Genomic DNA, 19,825 nt, shown 5'->3' on the forward strand with positions numbered 1-19,825 from the left:
GTACGTGCGGACACTGTGGGGATGACGTCGTCAATGCACTTATTGATGAAGCCGACGACTGAGGTGGTATTTGGATGAATCCCGGAACGTATTCCAGTCTGCTAGCAATGCAGTTTTGTAGCGAAGCATCAGCGTCATCTGACCACTTTGGTATTGAGCTAGTCACGGATACTTCATGCTTTAGTTTTTACTTGTAAGCAGGAATCAGGAGGATAAAATTATGGTCAGATTTTCCAAATAGAGGGAGAGAGAGAGCTTTGTATGCGTCTCTGTGTGTGGAGTAAAGGTGGTCCAGAGTTGTTTTTAGTTTTTTCTTCCTCTGGTTGCGCATGTGACATGCTGGTAGAAATGTATTAAAATGGATTTAAGTTTGCCTGCATTAAAGTCCCCTGCCAATAGGAGCGTCGCTTCTGGATGAGCCTATTTTTGTTTGCTTTTGGCCTTATACAGCTTGTTGAGTGCGGTCTTAGTGCCAGCATCAGTTTGTGGTGGTAAATAGACAGGTACGAATAATATAGAAGAGATCTCTCTCGGTAGGTAGTGTGGCCTACAGCTTAACATAATGTACTCTACCTTGTATTTATTTTTTATTTCACCTTTATTTAACCAGGTAGGCCAGTTGAGAACAAGTTCTAATTTACAACTGCGACCTGGCCAAGATAAAGCAAAGCAGTGCGACAACAACAACAGAGTTACACATAAACAAACGTTTATAATACAATAGAAAAATATATATACAGTGTGTGCAAATGTAGAAGAGTAGGGAGGTAAGGCAATAAATTGGCCATAGAGGTGAAATAATTACAATTTAGCATTAACACTGGAGTGATAGATGTACAGATGATGATGTGGAAGTAGAGATACTGGGGTGCAAAAGAGCAAGAGGATAAATAACAATATGGGGATGAGGTAGTTGGGTGTGCTATTTACAGATTGGCTGTGTACAGGTACAGTGATCGGTAAGCTGCTCTGACAGCTGATGCTTAAAGTTAGAGAGGGAGATATAAGATCCAGCTTCAGTGATTTTTGCAATTCGTTCCAATCATTGGCAGCAGAGAACTGGAAGGAAAGGCGGCCAAAGTAAGTTTTGGCTTTGAGGATGACCAGTGAAATATAACTGCTGGAGCACGTGCTATGGGTGAGTGTTGATATGGTGAAAGCCTTGGCCAGGTCAATGAAGACGGCTGCACGCTCATTCATACAGTGCCTTGCGAAAGTATTCGGCCCCTTGAACTTTGCGACCTTTTGCCACATTTCAGGCTTCAAACAAAGATATAAAACTGTATTTTTTTGTGAAGAATCAACAACAAGTGGGACACAATCATGAAGTGGAACGACATTTATTGGATATTTCAAACTTTTTGAACAAATCAAAAACTGAAAAATTGGGCGTGCAAAATTACTCAGCCCCCTTAAGTTAATACTTTGTAGCGCCACCTTTTGCTGCGATTACAGCTGTAAGTCGCTTGGGGTATGTCTCTATCAGTTTTGCACATCGAGAGACTGAAATTTTTTCCCATTACTCCTTGCAAAACAGCTCAGTGAGGTTGGATGGAGAGCATTTGTGAACAGCAGTTTTCAGTTCTTTCCACAGATTCTCGATTGGATTCAGGTCTGGACTTTGACTTGGCCATTCTAACACCTGGATATGTTTATTTTTGAACCATTCCATTGTAGATTTTGCTTTATGTTTTGGATCATTGTCTTGTTGGAAGACAAATCTCCATCCCAGTCTCAGGTCTTTTGCATTCTTCCAGAATGGTCCTGTATTTGGCTCCATCCATCTTCCCATCAATTTGAAGCATCTTCCCTGTCCCTGCTGAAGAAAAGCAGGCCCAAACCATGATGCTGCCACCACCATGTTTGACAGTGGGTATGGTGGGTTCAGGGTGATGAGCTGTGTTGCTTTTACGCCAAACATAACGTTTTGCATTGTTGCCAAAAATTTCAATTTTGGTTTCATCTGACCAGAGCACCTTCTTCCACATGTTTGGTGTGTCTCCCAGGTGGCTTGTGGCAAACTTTAAACAACACTTTTTATGGATATCTTTAAGAAATGGCTTTCTTCTTGCCACTCTTCCATAAAGGCCAGATTTGTGCAATGGACAGAGTCTCCCACCTCAGCTGTAGATCTCTGCAGTTCATCCAGAGTGATCATGGGCCTCTTGGCTGCATCTCTGATCAGTCTTCTCCTTGTATGAGCTGAAAGAGGGACGGCCAGGTCTTGGTAGATTTGCAGTGGTCTGATACTCCTTCCATTTCAATATTATCGCTTGCACAGTGCTCCTTGGGATGTTTAAAGCTTGGGAAATCTTTTTGTATCCAAATCCGGCTTTAAACTTCTTCACAACAGTATCTCAGACCTGCCTGGTGTGTTCCTTGTTCTTCATGATGCTCTCTGCGCTTTTAACGGACCTCTGAGACTATCACAGTGCAGGTGCATTTATACGGAGACTTGATTACACACAGGTGGATTGTATTTATCATCATTAGTTATTTAGGTCAACATTGGATCATTCAGAGATCCTCACTGAACTTCTGGAGAGAGTTTGCTGCACTGAAAGTAAAGGGGCTGAATAATTTTGCACACCCAATTTTTCAGTTTTTGATTTGTTAAAAAAGTTTGAAATATCCAATAAATGTCGTTCCACTTCATGATTGTGTCCCACTTGTTGATGATTCTTCGCAAAAAACTACAGTTTTATATCTTTATGTTTGAAGCCTGAAATGTGGCAAAAGGTCGCAAAGTTCAAGGGGGCCGAATACTTTCGCAAGGCACTGTATATCTTTATGTACATATTCTTTATCCCTTTACACTTGTGTGTATAAGGTAGTAGTTTTGGAATTGTTAGGTTAGATTACTCGTTGGTTATTACTGCATTGTCGGAACTGGAAGCACAATCATTTTGCTAGTCTCGCATTAACATCTACTAACCATGTGTATGTTACAAATAAAAATGGATTTGATTTGATTTGACCAGTGAGCTGAGATAAAGCGGGGCTTTACCTAGCAAAGACTTACAAATGACCTGGAGCCAGTGGGTTTGGTGACGAAAATGTAGTTAGGACCAGCCAACGAGAGCATACAGGTCGCAGTGGTGGGTAGTATATGGGGCTCTGTATACTGTGATAGACTACATCCAGTTTGTTGAGTAGAGTGTTGGGGGCTATTTTGTAAATGGCATCGCCGAAATCGAGGATCGGTAGGATAGTCAGTTTTACGAGGGTATGTTTGGCAGCATGACTGAAGGAGGCTCTGTTGCGAAATAGGATGCCGACTCTAGATTTAATTTTGGATTGGATATGCTTAATGTGAGTCTGGAAGGAGAGTTTACAATCTAACCAGACACCTAAGTATTTGTAGTTGTCCACATATTCTAAGTCAGAACCGTCCAGAGTAATGATGCAAGTCGGGTGGGCGGGTGTGGGCAGCAATCAGTTGAAGAGCATGCATTTAGTTTTACTAGCATTTAAAAGCAGTTAAAGGCCACGGAAGGAGTGTTGTATGGCACTGAAGCTCGTTTGGAGGTTTGTTAACACAGTGTCCAAAGAAGGGCCAGATGTATACAGAATGGTGTTGTCTGCGTAGGGGTGGATCAGAGAATCACCAGCAGCAAGAGCGACATCATTGATATATATACAGAGAAAAGAGTCGGCCTGAGAGTTGAACCCTGTGGCACCCCCATAGAGGCTGCCAGAGGTCCAGACAACAGGCCCTCTGACTTGACACACCGAACTCTATATGAGAGGGAGTTGGTGAACCAGGCGAGGCAGTCATTTGAGAAACCAAGGCTATTGAGTCTACCGATAAGAATGCAATGATTGACAGAGTCGAAAGCCTTGGCCAGGTCAATGAAGACGGCTGCACAGTACTGTCTTTTATTGTTGGTGGTTATGATACCTCAGGTGAGACTTCTTTAATATTAGACATTGCGCAGAAGCTGTTATTGACAAATAGACACACTTCTCCGCCACTCGTCTTACCATACATAGCTTCATTGTCTTGCCGATGCATGGAATATCCCGCCAGCGCTTTTCTATCCATGTTGTCGTTCAGCCACAACTCTGTGAAACATTTTTAATGTCCCGTTGGTAGGATAATCTTGCATGTTGGCCAATAGAACAGATGGTAGCAGAGGTTTACTCACTCGCCTATGAATTTTCTGAAGGCAGCCCGACCTCCACCCTCTTTTTCTCTGTCTTTTCTTCACGCAAATGACAGAGATTTGGGCTCATTCTCGAGAAAGCAGTATATCCTTTGCGTCGGAATCGTTAAAGAAAAAACCTTTGCCCCGTTCGAGGTGTGTAATCGCTGTTCTGATGTTCCAGAAGTAATTTTTGGTCATAAGAAAGGTTAGCAGCAACATTATGTACAAAATAAGTAAGTAAGTTACAAACAATGCGAAAAACTAACAAAATAGCACAGTTGTTTAGGAGCCCGTAAAACTGCAGCCATCCCCTCCGGAGCCTTACTCGCTACATCCAATGATTTTGATCATGTCGTTATGTTAAACTGTCTCTCCCTGCTGTGTTTTTCAGGGCAGCCAAAGTGTTCCCGACTGTGCCCCTCAAAAACCTAGCTGCCATTCACATTTAGAGGAGGGAGTACAAGACTGCAGAGTATGAGATAGCCCTGCACATCAGGATGAGAGCCTGGATCCCCCTCCCTGGCCTACAGTACACCCTCAAACACCTGGGCCTGCTCTAAAAATGCAGGGAAGGTTGAGAAGATGGTATGGTTTCAACTCAAGATGCCATGGTGCTGTTGCATATAATCCAATTAAGCCACATTTTATTTTTACATTTTAAAGGAGAAGTTAACTTTTTTACAACCAAATCTGTATTTTGGATGCAAATGGCATGCATATAGAAGTGAAGGATAGAAATAGAAGTGTACAGACTGTTATAGAGGTGTAAAGACCGCACTTGTTTTTGAGAAACTTACTCCAACCAAGCAATACATTTCCTCATCCTTGTTGTGTGTATGGGGGCGCCAAAAAAACATGAACAATGGCTCTACATCTGCATTTCTTACTGTTTGGGGTTTTAGGCTGGGTTTCTGTATAGCTGATAGAGGAATTCTAAATTCCTGTATGTTTTGTAGCCAAAACCAAATTCACACTCCATCTATTTCTTAATAAGTTGTAAGTTTATCATTTTACATGAAATAGATCGAGACCAGTCTTAAAAGTCAGGTAGTAGCGTTTAATTCAAGTGAGTCCTGCCACATACACATATTTCCACAGGTTATAAACTGAAAATGACGTCAGCGTTTTCTAAACGTTCTATCATTTCACCCGTAGAGGGGCCCTCTAGCTCTCGAGTCTTTGCTCCACGCCTGAAGTCAAGGTCAGTCAGTATAAATCAACATTCTAGACAGTCTGGAGATAGTCCGTTCCTGTCACCTAGAGATTGTACGAAGGTATGAACTAAGGAACAGACCTTCATTGTTACTAAACTCCCGACTACATTATATACAATTGGGAATGGGAGCAAGAGAGAAAATTCATATGTACAGTACATTATAGCATTTGGACTAGTCAGTTCTGATTGGAATGTATACATAATTAGTCATTTCAACCATAATTTCCTCTAACAATAGCACTTTGTGACATCGGCTGATGTAAAAAGGGCTTTATAAATACATGTGATTGATTGATTAATAACACCCAAATATGTCCTCTTAAAAACGGAAACACTCTCAGTATATTGATGCGTGTCTTTAGATGTTGTACACATGAAATTGTGCCATTCTGAACTTTATCCGCAACGTTACACCATTTTGTGTGCTAGCTGTTCCATTCTCCGTGTAGCCTGCTGTTTGAATGGATGGAGAGTTATCGCTCTAGTCACAACATAATGTTGCAAAAAAGTTCTGAATGACACAATTTCATGTGTACAACATCTAAAGACCGGCGTCAAAATATTGAGAGCTGCGCCTCCTAAGTGGCGCAGTGCTAGCTAGAGATTCTGGGTTCGAGTCCAGGCTCTGTCATAGCCGGCCGTGACCAGGAGACCCATGGGTTGGCGTACAATTGGCCCAGAGTTGTAAGGGGAGTGTTTATCTGGCAGGGATGTCCTTGTCACATCGCGCACTAGTAACTCCTGTGGCAGGCCGGGCGCAGTGCACGCTGACACAGTCGCTAGCTGTACGGTGTTTCCTCCAACGCTGGTTAAGTTGGCAATGTGTCAAGATGCACGGCTCTCAACCTTTGCCTCTCCCGAGTCCGTACAGGAGTTACAGCGATGAGACAAGACTGTAACTACCAATTCGATACCATGAAATTGGCGAGAAAAAGTGGTAAAAAAATAAATAATTACTTTGCTGTTTCTAAAAGGAAGTATTTGGGGGATTTTGGAGCCTTTGTTCATGTTTTTACACAGCTCCCATACTGCAGAACAAGCAATGAGGAAGTTTCTCAAAACCAAGTGAAATCACTAAAACAGTGTCTGGACCCTTCTATAACATGCCATTTACATCAAAAATAGAGATTTGGTTCAGAATATGTGAACCACTCCTTTTAACATTGTTATTGATTTTACAGATCCAATAAACAAAGTGAACACCACATAATGCTCCACGCCACAATCAAATAAACACAAAAAAATATAAAGAAAATTGAATAAATACTTTGGTCAAGTCCTCGTCTAAAGAGAGTATACGTTAAAATTGCATTTAGTCCACTCCAGGTGTAGGCTTGATCTGAGTCTGTGCAACCGTCCCATGTCTGGTAGCGTTTTGTGCATTACTGTTTGGCAGTTAGCCTAGAGACCATGAATTCTATTAGCCTGTAGCTTGTGTGCAATCCTGATCTGTGAAGCTGACAGAGAAGATGTGTGTGTTGTCCAGGGAAAGCTGAAGATGTTTATTCCTATGCATAGAGCTGGCTCTGGACATCAGGGAGAAGAAGGGTTTTGAACTCAAACACCCCAGTATGGCCACAGCATTGTTCCACCTGGCTATACTCTGCTGCAAAGTGCTGAGAGGACCAACAATGCTAACAGTTCACTGCATACCAGACACGGGTTCAAATAATTGAAAAATCATTTTCAAATACTTGAGTTTGCTTGAGTTTTCCAGGAGTGCCAGATGTACGGGGTTTGCAGTTTTGGGTCTTGTTTTGGTTAATTAAGCCAGGCAAGCTCAAACAGGCACAGATAAAGTGTTTGAAATATTGTTCACATTAAACCCAGGTCTGCTTAGGGAAAGATGGGAACTGCTGGAAAGCATACAGCAGCTGTAGTGTTTGATTTGATTTCCCAGATTAATTGGACTTCAAATCAGACTGTTTCTCCTGGATTCTGTCTGGACATTGGTCTGACTGTGTGTTATTGTGTGTCTGACAGAAAAAGCACAGTGAGGCGCTGCCCCTGTATAAACAGGCTATGATAGTGTATGAGGACAGTCTGCGATGCACACACCCACAGGTCGGATAGACACTGAAGAACCTAGCTGTACTCAGGTGAGTACACACACCATCTTGTTGTTAATATACATACAGTACTATAAGCTGAATGACTAGTTTTATCACCATTGTCATCAACCCCATTTCTCTTTTTGAGCTTTATTTTCTCTCTTCATCTTCCTCTCCTCCCTCCCTCCTCCCTCTCTTTCCCCCAGCTATGTGGAGGAAAGCAGCAGAGCTCAACAATCCATGGAGATCAAATAGGCGGAGCAGTCTCTGGTTTGTGGAAGGCCCATGTCGACACCCATGTCGACACCCACACCTCTCCCACATGCCCCCAGGTGACCCCTCTCTATTCCGCCCCTTCCAAGAACACAGGTGGTGGATCTCATTTTGCCATTGATCCTGTGTGTCCATTTCCTCGTCTCCTTCTAGAAATGCATTGGTGGAGAAGGTCAGAGAGAGAGACCTTGCATCTTCTCCTCGAATGCATTTTCAGGAGGTGGAAAGGATATAGGACATGAAGAATCAAGGAAGTACAATTGAAGGCCATCCATGGTTCGCAATCTGCTTTCCTGAGAAGAACAATGTCCATCACACTCTGAATAGTTTGTTATGCTGCTTTGAGATGGAACAGTGTAGTGGTGTCGCCTGTCAAGAGTACTGTAGCTAACTTATAAAATAAATTATGCTTTAATGTCTGTTCAACGGCTATATTGTTAAGTGTTCAAAAAATAAATATATATTATAAATGTAATCATGATGTAACGTCTGCTTCCAGCTCACACTCTCAAACATATAGATACCCTGAATGCAGCTCACACTCCAGATCCCAATCACCGGAATTCTGATCACCTGTTCACACACCTGTATGTCATTATCACACACTATTTAGTTCAGTTCTTTGCACCCAATCATTGTAGGTATTGTTTGTTTTGTGACACACTTCTAGCCGGAGCACTGGGTTTCCTGTAATATACTCCTCCCGTGTATGATTGTTTTTGTCTCACTAACGACGCCTGTACTTTCCTGTTATCAACCCATTGCCTGATCTTCTGGATGATGTTAATAGCTTTTTCCCTCCCTGTACTGTTGCCTTTTTGGACCCCCTGTGTTAGATACTGCCTGACCCTGGACTCACCTACCTGCCTCCTCCTGTGGTCCTTTTCAATAAATACCTGCTGCGCCCTGTGCTTGAAACCAGCTCTCTCTCTCCCATCGTGTTCATTACACATTAAATTACATCAACACCAGGTTATGGAGGTTTTTTATTGCATGTTCAAACGTTTCCAAATTACCACTGCTCTGTCATCTGTCAAAATTCAATTTCAATTGTATAATGATAAATCAATATCACCATCGACTGCAAGTCCTCTGGCTGAGTGTCTGCTAAATTACCAAAATGTCAATGTAATTTGCTTTTCAAATAGATTTGACACCTACAGTGAGGTCAAAGTATTGGGACAGTGACACTTTTTTTTTGGCTTTGTACCCCAGCAATTGGGACAAATTCAATTATATGTTTATTGAAGTAGTCAAGTTTAGTATTTGGTTACCATGATTACGAATAATCTTGAATAAAATTGTGAATCATGATGAGTGAGAAAGTTAGACGCAGAAATATATACTATCCGTAATCATGGTAGCATCCACATTAATGTAGAAGTGTTTAGAATCATATTCTATTCGTATCCAAAATGACACATTATTTACCATGAATTTCTATTGGGCACAAAATAATCTGAAACACAACCAAGCTTGATGTAATCATCGGGTACTAGGGATATGGGACCAAATACTAAACGTTTGACTTCTTTAATACACAAGTGTGAATTTGTCCCAATACTTTTGGTCCCCTAAAAGGGACTATGTACAAAAAGTGTTCTAATTTCTAAAATGGTTCACCTGATACGGACGAAAATACCCTCAAATTAAAGCTGCCAATCAGCACTTTAACCTCATAATCATTAGTGCTGGAGTACAAAGCAAAAACAAAAATATGTGTCACTGTCCAAATACTTTGTCACTGTATATGCTTCAATAATTATTTGGTGATCAATTCATCTTGGGCTCCAAAGTGGCGCAGTGGTCTAAGCCACTGCATCTCAGTGCTTGAGGTGTCACTACAGACACTGGTTTGAATCCAGGCTGTATCACAACCAGCCGTGATTGGTAGTCCCACAGGGCGGTGCACAATTGGCCCAGCGTTGCCTGGGTTTGGCCGGTCTAGGCTGTCATTGTAAATTAGAATTTGTTCTTAACTGACTTGCCTCGTTAAATAAAGAAGATAAATACAACTATTGGATGCATGCTGACTTAATACAATGACTCAGAGCTGTATTGATGGAGAATACTGAGTTCAGGTACTGTTGCTGTGTCAATTATATAATCAGTGCCAAGTTGCCATGCAGTACAGGAATATATATAAATGCAAATTGTATTTCAGTCATGTAAACTATGACATAAAATGCATATTGTGTCGTACTGACTGTGTTGATGGCCACTACTGACAGTTCTAAGAGCAGCAGCGCTGATAGTTTACCTGAGCTGCTCCGAGAGCAACAACATAAGATGACGCAGTACAGAGGTTCTACAAGCAGCAGTGTTCCCAGGATACTGCTCATAGAACAGTAACATAAATGACAGTACAGTTCTGCTTTTAGAACAGCAGACAACCCAGTTGACTCAAACTGTTCTTAGAACAGCAAAATCTAGGCCTAGTTGAGTAGCACTGCTGATAGTTTACCTGAGCTGCTCCCAGAGCAGCAACATCAAGGTAGCACAGTAGAGTTATACTCTTGGAGCAGCCGAAGTCCCAGTTGACTGATTTAATAGCAGCACTATCTACTGTGGTTAACAAAGTTCTGTTCCAAAAGCAGCAGCGCTCCCTATTAATTTATGCTGCTACTAGAACAGCAACATACAGTGCAAATGGAAAGTATTCAGACCCCTTGACTTTTTCCACATTTTGTTATGTTACAGCCTTATTCTAAAATTGATGAAGCGAAAACAGTTTACATTTTTTTGTGTGCAAATGTATTCAAAATTAAAAAAACATACCTATTTAAATTAGTATTCAGACCCTTTGCTATGAGACATTGAGCTCAGTTGCATCCTGTTTCCATTGATTATCCTTGAGATGTTCGTATAACTTTATTGGAGTCCACCTGTGGTAAATTCAACTGATTAGACATGATTTGTCAGAGCAAAAATCAAGCCATGAGGTCGAAGCAATTGTCCGTAGATCTCCAAGACAGGATTGTGTCGAGGCAAGAATTTGGGGAAGAGTACCAAAACATGTCTGCAGCATTGAAGGTCCCCAAGAACACAGTGGCCTCCATTATTCTTAAATGGAAGAAGTTTGGAACCACCAAGACTTTTCCTAGAGCTGACCGGCCGGCCAAACTGAGCAAATCGGGGGAGAAGGGCCTTGGTCAGGGTGGTGGCCAACAACCCGATGGTCACTCTGACAGAGCTTCAGAGTTAATCTGTGGAGATGGGAGAAGCTACTGTACAAGAAGGACAGCCATCTATGCAGCACTCCACCAATCAGGCCTTTATGGTAGAGTGGCCAGACAGAAGCCACTCCTCAGTAAAATGCACATGACAACCCACTTGGAGTTTGCCAAAAGGCACCTAAATGACTCAGACCATGAGAAACAAGATTCTCTGGTCTGATAAAACCAAGATTGAACTGTTTGGCCTGAATGCCAAGCGTCACATCTGGAGGAAACCTGGCACCATCCTTACAGTGAAGGAGGGATGTTTTTCAGCGACAGAGGCTGGGAGACTTGTCAGCATCGAGGGAAAGATGAAAACCTGCTCCAGAGCGTTCAGGACCTGACTGGGGCGAAGGTTCACCTTCCAACAGGACAACGACCCTAATCACACAGCCAAGACAACGCAGAAGTGCCTTTGGGACAAGTCTCTGAATGTCCTTGAGTGGCCTAGCAAGAGCCCAGACTTGAACCCCAATCGAACATCTCTGGAGAGACCTGAAAATAGCTGTGCAGCAACGCTCCTCATCCAACCTGACAGAGCTTGAGAGGATCTGCAGAGAAGAATGGGAGAAACCCCCAAATACAGGATTGCCAAGCTTGTAGCATCATTACCCAAGAAGACTCGAGGCTGTAATTGCTGCCAAAGCTGCTTCAACAATGTACTGAGTAAAGGGTATGAATACTTATGTAAATGTGATATTTCAGTGTTTTATTTTTAATACATTTCCAAAAATGTCTAAAAACCTATTTTTGCTTTGTCATTATGGTATATCGTGTGTAGATTGATGAGAGAAAAAACAACAATTTAATCAATTTTAGAATAAGGCTTAAATGTAACAAAATGTGGACAAAGTCAAGGGGTCTGAATACTTTCAGAATGCACTGTATTTAGCTGGATAGTTAGCTGGTTGTAGGCTTAAATTGTTTACTGGCAAGCTAGCTTGGTAACCTGAGGCTAAAACTGTTGAGCTAGCTAACATTACTTAGAAAATACAATTTTAGCTAACTAACTTTAGCTTGCATCACATTTAGTATTTCATTAATTATTTAGACTAGCTGGATACAGGACATTAATGTGCAAAATGAATAATTTGCTAGCTATATTCAACTTAACTTGTTTTGCTTTCTTGCTGCTCGCTCCTGCAGAATTTTGTTCTTCCTCTTCTTCCCTCACCTTTTCCCACCAATGTTTTTGAATCCCGCCATGTGACATGTCTATTTCCCAGCCTGCACTCAGTTTGGTATTCCCGCCTCCTCTCCATTTTCAATGTTTGCCTGCTCTGAGAACATGTTTGAATAAGTAACATAACAAGTTAGGTCTATTGTATCAGCCAATGTGAGTGAAATTCTTTGTTTTAAGAATTCACTGAGGAATTAGATGTACTTTGCTGTGCAAAGAGTTGCCTCTGTTGATTCTAGAGTTCATGAGTGAGTCATCATTATACTGGTAAGCAGCTCCAAAAGTGTTGGGCTATATCAAGTAGAGACGTGAGGCTCCTTTTATACAAACAATATGTAGGATAGTCAAATAGACCTGCCAAAAGGAGATGCATCGCCTCGTCAAATTTGAACAGGTTGCTTTGACCATAACAAAACAGACCTTTACTTAATTGTTCCAGTGACAGTCATTGTCGTTTGGGAAGGCCGTTTATTTTTTGTTTTTTTATGAGCATGGCCTTTTTCTATTACAGCTTATTGGATGACTGTCATTCATCACCCAGCTCAATGTACATCCATAGGTTTAGGCTACTACTAGATTCAAACATTTTCCCTAGCTGATCTAGGGTGTAATAATTACTCCAAACAGTTGCAAATGAGAGTTTCTATTGGACAAATTCTGGTAGGTTTATCCCCGTTTCGTTCCGTTTGCTTCTGTTTAAGAAACGTTTTAACAGAATCGGCGGAATGAATACAACCCTGATCACCCGCACACACAGTTTTCTGTGTAGCCACCACATACAAACAACATCATCACTTTGCTTGTTGTATTATTTCTTCTCGCATCTACGTGCTCTCCTCCTCTCACCTTTTCTCTTCAATGTTGAACTTCAGTGCTTGTGACCAAGCCAATCCTACCATAGCAACTAACCATGGCCGTGGAAAAATGTTTTGGGGTGGGGGTGCTGAATTTCTTCCCGCTATACTGACTAGTATTTTGCTCTGCTCCAATCATACAGGAGTAATAAAGGCCTAGTGCATTTATATATATATATATATATATTCTTTTTTTAAATTGTGATTTATCAGGGGATGCTTCAGCACCCCCCCTTCCCTCTACATCGTTGTCAATCACAGGAGGCTGCTGAGGGGAGAACAGCTCATAATAATTGCCGGAACAGAGCAAATGAAATGGCATCAAACACATGGAAACCAGCCATTACCTCAAGCCCGTTCTCCCCAATTAAGGTGCATCCAACCTCCTGTGATGTCAGTGTCACCATATTAGCTAACGTCATAGCTAACATAGTTATTAGAACTAACGCGGTAGTTAATCCACTACAATCACACAGTACAGTGCATATCAAGCAGTTTACCAGTTACACTAGTGGGCTCCAGTGGCAATAAATTAATAAAACTGAAAGCTTATCTTGACTTGGAAGAGTTCCAGTGTTGGATAGCCTTAGCCAGCTAACTATCATAAATAGCATTTCTCTCAGTTTGAGCGGGGTGTTTGAGTAGGCTGAATTAGCTGGCTGCATTAAGTAGCTAAGTAAGTTAAAAAATACAACTAAGTATATATCTCTCTCTCCTGCTGCTTCCCCTTAATTTTTGAAGAAATTACTTTGTTCAAAACAATTAAACTATTGTCTTCTTTTGAGTCAACTACTCACCACATTTTATGCACTGCAGTGCTAGCTATCTGTAGCTTATGCTTTCAGTACTAGATTCATTCTCTGATCCTTTGATTGGGTGGACAACATGTCAGTTCATGCAACAAGTGCTCTGGTAGATTGGAGGACATCCTCCAGAATTAGTCATAATTGCTGTGTAAATCTATGGAAGGTGGTGAGAACCATGAGCCTCCTAGGTTCTGTACTGAAGTCAATGTACCCAGAGGAGGGTGGAAAAAGCTGTCCAGAGAGTTACCCCAGAGAGTGTTGTTGAGGCTACTGCAGAACTTCATTGCAAAACATTGTGTTTTAATCAGTTATTTTGTGATGTGAATATATTTAGTATAGTTTTTAAAAACTTTTAAAAATGTTTCAGTATTTTTATTTTTATGAAATTCGCTGAGTAGGATGGTCCTTCCCTTCCTCCTCTGACGAGTCTCCACTGGTGTGTTCTCGTTGTATTTCTAGGGTGATAGCGACTTTGGCTCAATACTAGTTTGAGTTATAGGAGAATATTAAACATGCCCAGTTGAAAACCAAAATACAGTATATTCAGATCCTCGTCTTCAGCTTTTAAGTGAACATTTGTATCTTTATACAGACTTGATTTCATTAATTCACGGTACAAACCCGCCCCACTTCACGTTCTATTGTATCTCTGCAAGTAAAAACAACAGTAGATCTGGGTGTGGCTTTGCTGTTCAACCTCATGTGGGCGCACTGAAGAGCAGGGTGTGTCCTTGTGACTGACTGACGGACTGACTGATGATCGGTACACAAGTAAGGTGATAACTTGCATAAAAATTGCTTTTTTTACGTGACATGCATACACCTAGGGCTGCATTAGCTCGTGAGTCATGACCGCAGTAAAAATCTATGTGCTTGCTGAGTCACAGTTATCTCCTCTGCACTCTGGACATGCATTAGTAGTACCCAACTTGCTAATGATCATCAGGTCACTAATGGCCTGGTACTCAGAGATCTATTGTCCCTCCATCAGGTCCTAATGGCCTGGCACTCAAAGCTCCATTGTCCCTCTAACCACTCTGACATCAATGCAAATGCAATCGAAAATCACATCAAACACTTATAATCAAAACAGTATGTGCTTTGATGGATCAATATGAAGAAAGAAGTTCAACAACAGGTTGAAACTGGAAAACATGGTCGTTGTGGATGTTGTTTCAAAGCTTAACACAACGAAATGGATAATGATTTCTAAGGTGATGATTAATACAAAATCCCCTATGCATATTAGAGTTTATGCATAGGCCTATATTAGAGCCCAAGCCTGAAGAAATACCTGAATTAAAATAATGATTGTGCCATTATTCAATACATAGCCTACCACATATTACACAAGGCAGAAAAACACTTTAAAAAATACCAATTTAATATATCTTTGGTACATAATTGGTCTTGCCTAAATTAAACCGATTCAGAGTTAGCCTACAATTATAGTGCATTTGTATTTGATTTTGAGTAGCCTAGTAATAGGGCATGTTTTTATATTTTCATAATTAATAGGCTGACATTACTTTTATCTATCTCACCACCGTGCATTTCTATCTCCTCTCTGCTCTTATTCATTCCTTTCTCCAGCGCCCAGGGTGAAGGGCTCTCAACAGTTGAATTAAATATGTTTTGCTGTGAAAACATGTTACTATCGATGTTCCCAAACAGATTTCACTTGAATTCCCAAATTAAGCAACAGGGTAGGAGAGCCTATGGCATACAGAGTTTGGGCAGAATATCACCTGTTGCATGGCAACAAAAACTGGAGTAGCCTACTCAAAATGAGTGAAAGGAACTTGTGGGAAAGTTGCCTCCATTCTCTATTTGATTGTATACGGATTACATGTCTTTTTTGTATTGCACCTGTTCCTGCCCATTTGATAATAGGCCGTTCTAAATCAAAACAAATTGTAAATATTAGGAAAGGCAACAGTCTGATGGGTGAAAATATGATCACTTGATGAGAGAACAGCGTGTGCAGCCCGAGGCAAGGAACAGAGCGCAGCCCACATATCTTTTGATTTCTAAGGCGTTCTATGGTTTGTATCATTCCCAATTGAAGTTGCCAAATAACTCTAAATCTAGCATATAAGACCTGTTTCAAATGATCACTCATCAAGCTCAACTTAGCCACTTCTTAGCCACTCTAACTCCGGAATGGCAAAAATATATTTTCTATTTTATTCAACTAAGTTACATTATATTCTTCTTACTAAAATTATATAATATAAAATAATTGCATGGGACTTATAAGGATATCTTGTCTGCTAAATGAACAAGCCTACAGCCTAGGCCAAGGCGCATAGCCAGATAACATAAAGTAGGCCAACTCATATTCTGTTCTTCTGAAAAAAAAATTCATCATATCATAATGTTTCTTTGGATCTGCCTAAAATAAATAATGGATTTATTGTGTGGTGTATATTCAATTGATTTATGTATATATATGTTGAAACGTAGATGTTCAACAGCTTGTATCCATGGAGGCCTGGAGATGCTATATGTGTTTATGTTAATGTCTGTTTTTTGTTTTAGTTTAGTTTTTTGGTGAGTTTCTTTTTAGTTCTTTTTGTGTTTTTCCTTCCACCTTTTGGATTTGCCATTTTTATTTTTAGGATTTTTTCTTCATTAAATACACCGTCTTAAGTACTGCTGTGTCTGCCTCATCTTCTGGGTTCTGCTGTTCATTCGTGGCTCAGTTGGTTAAGTGACTGTTTCTCACTCCGGAGACCCAGGTTCGAAAACCGGGTCCTGACAGAAACACAGAGCCAAAAATGAACCCAGAGGCAGCCAGTTTCAGGACCTTTTTGCCACGCTGTCCCACCACCAGGAGACTGTCCAACGCCACGAAGCCGCCCTGGTTCAGCAAGAGGCCTTAATGGCAAGACATTCTCATCTTCTGTCGGAGATGCTGACTTCCATTAAGCAAATGTCTGATCGACTTACCCCGGCAACAGTTCCGTCCCAGTACCTCAAGTTCACGTACCCATGGCAGTTAACCCCCTGGCTGAACCTCGTCTTCCACCTCCCCAACGGTTCTCAGGTGATCCAAGTGCTTGTAAAGGGTTTCTCACTCAATGTTCTCTCTCCTTTGAGCTGCAACCCTCGTCGTTTCCCACCGACCGGTCTAAGATCGCATATATCATCACCCTGCTGTCGGAAAAAGCCCTGGCCTGGGCTACTGCTGTGTGGGATGCCCATAGTTCCTGCTGTGCCAGCTACTCTGCCTTTGCTGAGGAATTCCAAACGAGTGTTTCAAGGCCCAAGCAGTGGTTCTGACTCAGCCAAACAGCTCCTGACTCTCCATCAAGGTTGGCGCAGCGTGACGGACTATGCCATCCAGTTCCGCACGGTAGCAGCAGCGAGTGGCTGGAACAACGAGCGCTCACGGTGTGCTTTCTGGAAAGGCCTTTCCGACACTATCCAAGATGAACTGGCCACTCGGAACCACCGGACAATCTCGAGTCCCTGATCAAGTTGGCCTCACGCATTGACCAGCGTCTGAGAGAGAGAGAACTCAACCGTAGACCTCTAGCCCCTATCAGTCCCAGCTCCGAGCTCCCACCTTTATCATCACTGGCTCCACCGGAACCCATGCAGATTGGACGCATCTCCCAGGCTGAGAGAGACCGCCGGATGAGGAGCGACGCTGTCTATATTGCGGCAAACCGGGCCATTTCCGTCTCCACGGTCCCGGGCTCCAGGAAACGCTCTGTCCCGCATAGACCGGGGGAACTGTAACGGAAACATAACCTCCTCCCATCCGTCCAACTCCCCGTCTGCTCATTCCAGTCACCCTTCTCCTGGGACAACCACAAGCTTCACCTTCAAGCCTTGGTAGACTCTGGAGCCGCAGGTAACTTCATGGATGGTGTCTGGGCGAAGGAGAATGGCGTTCCCTCTGAACCTCTATGACCCCATGAGGGTTACTACATTGGATGGAAGCCCTTGGGATCTGGACTTTGTCACTCATGTCACTACCTCCTTGAGACTTTCAGTTTCACAACACCAGGAATTGATGAACTTTCATTTGATCTCCTGTTCCGAGTTCCCTCTCGTCCTTGGATACCCCTGGCTTCACAGCCATAACCCTCACATCGACTGGTCTGTGGGCACTATCAAGCAGTGGGGTCCTACGTGCCAAGCTACTTGTATTTTCCAGAATTCCCCGAGTTCTACTCCCGAGTCTTTAGAATCCATCGACCTGACCCGAGTTCCCGAGTGTTACCATGACCTCAAACTGGTGTTTAGCAAACAGAGGGCCACCATGCTACCACCCCATAGATCTTACGATTGCCCCATCGACCTGTTTCCGGGCACTTGCCCCCCAGGGGTCGGATCTTTTCCCTATCTCCACCCGAACGAGCTGCTATGGATACCTACATCAAGGACTCTCTGGAAGCAGGCCTCATGCGTCCATCCACCTCCCCGGCGGGAGCAGGGTTTTTCTTTGTGGCCAAGAAAGACGGTGGGTTACGTCCTTGCATCGACTACCGGGGACTCAATGACATAACCGTCCAGAATCAAGTACTCCGTTACCCTCAGTGGCCACAGCCTTCGAGCTGCTCCAGGAAGCAGTTGTTTTCACTAAGCTTGACCTGCGGAACGCATACCATCTTGTGCGGATCAGACCTGGTGACGAGTGCAGACCCGCTTTCAACACGCCTACTGGTCACTATGAATACTTGGTGATGCCCTTCGGCCTGACCAACGCCCCAGCGGTGTTCCAAGCGCTCATAAACGATGTGCTTAGGGATATGCTTAACATATTTGTGTTCGTTACTTGGATGACATCCTCATCTTTTCGAGCTCCCTTCAAGAACACACTAAGCATGTCAGACAAGTACTCAAACGCCTCCTGACAGCCATCTGTACGTTAAGCCGGAAAAATGTGAATTCCATTCATCCCGAGTACAATTCTGGGATTTGTAGTGGAACCCGAGGAGTCAAATCCAAATGGACCCAGGGAAGGTAGGGGCGGCGGACTGGCCCACCCCCAAATCCGTTAAGGATGTTCAGCGTTTCCTGGGCTTCAAAACTTTTACCGCAAGTTCATCAAGAACTTCAGTTTGGTGGCAGCTCCTCTCTCAGCTTTAAACAAAGGTGGCAATGCAAGGTTTTTGGGGAAGAGAAGCTGGACGGCCTTCCAAGGACTCAAGCAGCGCATCCTCTCTGCTCCCATCCTGATACTACCGACTACGGATGAACCATTTGTGGTGGAGGTAGACGCATCAGAGGTTGGTGTCGGAGCTGTCCTGTCTCAGAGGGGTGAAGACAAGAAGCTTCATCCGTGCGCTTTCTTCTCACACCGTTTACCCCGACTGGAGAGGAACTACGATGTGGGGGATCGTGAACTCCTAGCGGTTAAGATGGCATTGAATGGAGACACTGGCTCGAGGGGCTTCTCACCCGTTTCAAGTGCTTACGGACCACAAAATCTGGAGTATATCCAGCAGGCGAGCGATTGAACTCTAGACAAGCTAGATGGTCTCTTTTCTTCAATCGATTCCAGTTTATCCTCACCTATCGGCCCGGGTCGAAGAATCTCAAACCGGGATGCCCTGTCCCGAGTCTACGCTCCTGCCATTCGAGATGACACGGACATGCCTGTCCTTCCAAGCTGCTAAGATTGTGGCTCCGAATCTCGTGGCAAGTTGAGGATACCGTGAGACGTGCTCAAGCTAGCGAATCGGACCCTAAAGGAGCCCTGCCAATCGGTTGTTTGTCCCCAAGGCAGTGAGGACTCAGGTCCTTCTGTGGGGGCACTCCTCTCGCCTCACCTGTCATCCGGGCGTAGGTCGCACCTTGGAGTTCATCCAGCGTAAGTTCTGGTGGCCGCCATAAGAAGAAGACGTTGCCACTTTCGTCAATGCCTGCCCCGTGTGCTGCCAGGGCAAATCTTCTCACCTCCGCCCTCAAGGACTCCTTCACCCTTACCTGTTCCCCACAGACCCTGGTCCCATATCTTCATTGACTTTATTACTGGACTTCCTCCATCCCATGGCAATACTACTATCCTAGTCATAATCGACAGGTTTTCAAAGGCGGCCAGGTTCGTCCCTCTGACTTAAGT

This window comes from Oncorhynchus masou, chromosome 5 (genome assembly GCF_036934945.1).
Source record: "Oncorhynchus masou masou isolate Uvic2021 chromosome 5, UVic_Omas_1.1, whole genome shotgun sequence".
NCBI lineage: Eukaryota > Metazoa > Chordata > Actinopteri > Salmoniformes > Salmonidae > Oncorhynchus > Oncorhynchus masou.